Source organism: Ctenocephalides felis, unplaced genomic scaffold, assembly GCF_003426905.1.
Source record: "Ctenocephalides felis isolate EL2017-DRISC unplaced genomic scaffold, ASM342690v1 CF-g0.4_SCAFFOLD_01492, whole genome shotgun sequence".
NCBI classification, from domain to species: Eukaryota; Metazoa; Arthropoda; class Insecta; order Siphonaptera; family Pulicidae; genus Ctenocephalides; species Ctenocephalides felis.
This window is the reverse complement of record NW_020537646.1, coordinates 53,337,196-53,342,532: the sequence shown is the minus strand read 5'-3', so window position 1 is coordinate 53,342,532 and position 5,337 is coordinate 53,337,196. Positions and strand designations below refer to the sequence as shown.

At 30.2% G+C, this 5,337-nt stretch overlaps 1 long non-coding RNA gene across 2 annotated transcripts; it reads right to left on the bottom strand.

Moving 5' to 3' along the window:
* Positions 1-1,353: 1,353 nt before the first annotated feature.
* LOC113370625 lies at positions 1,354-2,130 on the bottom strand. 2 transcript variants are annotated; one of them, XR_003366589.1, is made up of 3 exons: positions 1,898-2,130; positions 1,643-1,817; positions 1,354-1,571 (listed from the first exon to the last, which is right to left on the bottom strand). It is a non-coding gene; the product is annotated as an uncharacterized LOC113370625 (long non-coding RNA). The 2 variants fall into 2 exon arrangements; XR_003366590.1 differs by having other exon boundaries at positions 1,354-1,568.
* Between the last annotated feature and the right edge of the window lie 3,207 nt (positions 2,131-5,337).

The window sequence follows — 5,337 nt, the reverse complement described above, 5'->3', positions numbered from 1 at the left end:
CATTTCATATCACACACTATTCTTCCCTCAATTGAGATTGAGTTTTAGCTCACAGACCTGCCCTAAGGCACAGACTCCTATTATGTGTGTGTGTGTGTGTGTTTTTATGTCAAAAAACTATCTAAATTATATATTTTTTTCTAGATTGCTAGAAAATTTAAATATAATTTAGACATTATCTATACCATATAACTAAAGTATTGAGAATTGATCCGAATAATAAATACCAAACAAAAGAGATAGAAGTTACTAAAACTCTCTTCATGCGCTCAAAAGTTAACTTAAAATCCCAGCAACAACAATTCAAAAAGGTCATAAATTTATATTGCAATCAAAAAAGAGAAACATATTCGAAAATAAGGAATAACATTTATGCCTAAGATATTCCTGTAAATTAACTCTGTTTATATTCATCTTGGTGCTCAATCAAATAATGATAAGTTACATTAAATCTATGTATAGTCTCTATCTGAAAACCTTTTCTGCACATTGCGTTAATCTGCTTTTAAATGTTGCTCAAAATATCATTATCATCATTATCACAAAGAAAAAGAAATCATTATGTTCTCATAACAGTAACTGGCAAAAGTCCAAGAAAGTTATATGCAAACACATTTGACAATAAATTAAAGAATAAAACCAAAATTACTTTTATCTGAAAAGCATATCAACAGCTTACTAAAATAAATTACTATAAGGGGATGTCATTTGCAAACTATTCTGCTGTTATCCGGTAAATTATTGTACAATTCATGATCCATATACTTCTCGACATCTGTTAAATGTATTATCACCAATAATAAACAGAAATAAACTGTTTAGCAAAATATACTCCATGAAGTAGCCACTTATTTACAATTTCTACATTTGCTAAAACATTTAACAACTTCGTTATTTATTACTATAGATTTATAAAAAAAAAAACACATTCATTAAACAATCACAAAAAATATGAACAGTTCAAGTATCAACTATTTGATTTGAAAAAGACAAGAGCATGATCAGAAAATAAACTTTCTCTACCATTTGCCAGTTCCTGAAAACCAACAATATCATCGTTTTTACAGTCGTTAAAGAATGCAGATGATAATGATATTTCATCAAACATCAGAATACAGTTTTTGCTATTCACATATTTTTTCTGTGCCATAGCTGAACCCAATGTTTGGAAAAGGGTCTCATTAATACCACTATACAAGGGAATTGCTGAGAGCAACTTTCTCAATGTTTGAGGAGCAGGCAGAACAAATATTTTTCTCCAAAAGTAATAACCTCTTAGAGAAATTTTATGCAGAGTTAAAGCAAGAATTTTATCATCAAGTGTAAATTTTCTTTCTTTTCGCTTATTTGTATGTTCTCTTAGTTGCCTTAATATAAAATTACGAGCCCTCTTATTTAATGTTGCTGGGAGATAAGCAAAATTGTCAGCACATTTGACACTTTCTTGTAACTTCTGCCTCAATATTTTTTTTGTATATTTATCCTTCTGACTTCTTTTCTCAATACATTTGTTATATGGTATAAATTTTGTTTTTTGCATATCTGGTCTCTGCAGTGCTTAAGAACCTCTGCTGAAAAAAAAATATCTAGAATCATTTGCTACGAACTTAATTTGTAGTATAAAAATTTTTAAATAACTCACCTTTCAGGGACGGTTTTCCATCTTCAGTTTTGCCAGAACAATACAAAAAAGTGTTATAAAAAGAATAATTTTTCAATAACATAGCTTCCAGAAAGGGATTTAGTAAGACGGGTGTCTTGTATTTATAACCTTAAAATTCCTAGCATTGATACTGTTAAATGTCTCAGTTATTGAGCTACAATAAAAAATTATATCAGAAGTTCTAGTAATAGATGCGAGTATTTTGTTGTGTACATATTGATAAAACTTATTCACCTAGTTCTCACCATCAGTGCTCAGCCCGGGCTCCAGTTATTTTACTAATCATTTTACATATTACGTCTTTTTCTGCAGGAAATACACCATTTTCGCATATTTGTTGATGTTCCGCATTATTGTACACCGCACTTTGACATGATATTTGTTATAAACTTTTAACAAACATTTGACACTTTGACACTAAAATATTATTCCGCCATATTAGATTCTCGAATATTTTCTTTAGCCCGTTTTGTAGCGCTACCAGCGCTCCAAACGAGGGAGAGGGAACTAAAAACGAGATTACAGATGTTTGTTCCGTGATTACCGGCCATGCTCCTAACCAAACCTAATAATGGAGCATAGAAATTTGTCGAAGTCATAGATAAGTAAACATAAATAGATCACTATCTGAGGCCATTTGACATTACCGCCATTTTAATATTTTTAGCGATCTGAAGAAGGCAGCACTTGTTCAGTATATAAATCAACCGCTGGTATTATTCCTAGATATGGTTCGCATACGTAATTCAAAATAAGAAAACCTAAATAATTTCTTATATTGGAAATGAGAAAAAAAACATACGAAGTACAAAATATATTTTCAAATATATCACAAACATTTTTACATAACAATTAAAATTTTTATAAATGTAATAATCTAATAATATATACATAATAATAAGTATTATAATTTTACAATTATAAGTAACTAAAAAAAGTATTTACAATGGTATGATAAATTTACAAGGAACAATCAATATGAATTACTGAATGATCAATAATATATAACAACTAGACAGCGATTGTGTAGAAGCATTTACAATAAAATGTTAAACTTAAAAGTAACGATTAATATGAATTACTTAATGATCAATAATATATAACAACTAGACAAAGATTGTGTAGAAGCATTTACAATAAAATGTTAAACTTAAAAGGAACGATCAATATGAATTACTTAATGATCAATAATATATAACAACTAGACAGAGATTGTGTAGAAGCATTTACGATAAAATGTTAAACTTAAAAGGAACGATCAATATGAATTATTGAATGATCAATAATATATAACAACTACACAGAAATCAAATATTGTAAAAGTTTTCATAAGTATAATAAATTTACACGAACTGACTAATATTAATTTCTTAATGACTAAAATTAATATATTAAAAAGAGAAGAAAAAAGTATAGGGTCTAAGTATGTAGTATATACAGAATATACTAAAGATAATGGAATAGTATAATTAGAAGAAATAACAAATAATGAACAAATTTCAAAAGTTAAATCCTACAGACATGAAATATATATATTGATATCAAAATTGATAGAAAACTAAATTCTAAGAATTAAAATTCATTTATGAGTCATGCTTCTTTAATATTAACTTTGCATTTGATAGTTATTTTGCTTTCCAATCAATCATTAATAAAGTTGCATTCTACAATATCTTGAATTTCTTATGATTCGATTGTGTCAATAGAACAGTGCAGCAGTCCTGTTTGTCTATCCTTCTTAACTCCCTCAACATATAATGGATGTGTCATACATTTTACATGCCCTCGGCATCAAGACACTCCTATCCTTAGTCACTAGATTCTGCTGCAATTTGTATTCACAAGAACATCTAATAAACATAACATGTTGTAATATAATATCAAGTCGTTTTAGCAAATACTATTAAAATATTCAGAATTATTATTACCCTTTCCACTGGAGTTGCAGAGTGTTCTCCTGGTCATATATCAGATTGTCTTTCTCTTCTTATATCACTGTGAACTATAGACATGAGAACTATTCTCTAAAATATAATTGGACATTTCTAATTTTTTCACTTCAAGAAGTGCATTTTTATATTACTGAAGTTACCACAAGTTGGTGCGTTACATTTTGCCATATTAAATTTCACATTGCGTTACATTTTGCCATATTAAATGCTTACTTGAATATAATTAATTACATAAACAACATGCGAACCATATGCGAACCACAAACTTTAATACAAAATGGCGAATGGCAAATTTAAGCGATCAATTTTGACGTTTTACATATTTTTTTCGCTAAAAATAGTAATCCTTTCCAAAACAGGGTAATATACATTTGTTCGGAGATAACTCCCCATGGATTATGAGTTGGCATGCATACGGAAGTAATCTTCTATATATATAAAAATAAGTCGGCTTTTCCTTCCTGACGATATAACTCCAGAACGCACAAACCGATTTCGACAATTTTGCATTCGTTGGAAAAGTCTCGGGCTCCGCAAGGTTTATAGTTAAGAAAATTAGTGGTGCATGGCATCGTGCCCTAATGGAAATTGCTGGAACTTCACGCACCGTAACTAAAAATTCGAGAAATAAAAATAATCAATAACTGTTTTCAATTATTTCAAATAGTTTATCTTCTATATATATAAAAATAAGTCGGGTTTTCCTTCCTGACGAAATAACTCCAGAACGCACGAACCGATTTCGTCAATTTTGCATTCGTTGGAAAGGTCTCGGGAAAATTAGTGGTGCATGGCATCGTGCCCTAATGCAAATTGCTGGAACTTCACGCACCGTAATTAAAGATTCGAGTAATGAAAATAATCAACAATTGTTTAAAATAATTTCAAATAGATTATCTATATATATATATATATATATATATATATATCTTCTATATATATAAAAATAAGTCGGGTTTTCCTTCCTGACGAAATAACTCCAGAACGCACGAACCGATTTCGACGATTTTGCATTCGTTGGAAAGGTCTCGGGCCCTGCAAGGTTTATAGCTAAGAAAATTAGTTGTGCATGGCATTGTGCTTCAATGCAAGCTACTAGAACTTCACGCACCGTAATTAAAAATTTGAGTAATTACATTAGTGAGAATTATCAGAATTATGCTTAGTTAAGTCAACGAGCAATTTTTGCCGCAAAGAATAATGATGTACACGCACTGAATTGCACCATTCAATCAAAAATTGCTGGCGATTTGGTGACATGCCAATGATTCCAACTGGTCTTCCGTTTGACTTCAAACGATTGCAATTTCCAGTTCGCCTTGCGTTCGCAATAACAAGTCGCAAGGCCAATCGCTTAGTGTTTGCGGGATAAATTTCGAATAGATTATTTAGAAAATCATTGTTTTTCACATGGGCAGTTATACGTTGCCTGTTCACGAGTTGGAAATCCATCCGCTTTGTTTGTGTTAACGTCAGACCAAAAAACAAAAAATGTGGTTTACCAAAGAGAACTTCAATAAAACGGATAATTTGCGGATTCACTTTCATTTACTTAGAGAAGTTCAACTAAAAAACACTTCATTTTTGTAATCGAAATAAATTCCTTACTGTTGTATAATAAAATCACATTTTTTCTTTTCAAATATAAAACAAACAAAACATTTCTTCATCTTTCTCACAAAACCATCTGGTGGCGAAACGGAGTTCGTCGGGTTTGCTAGT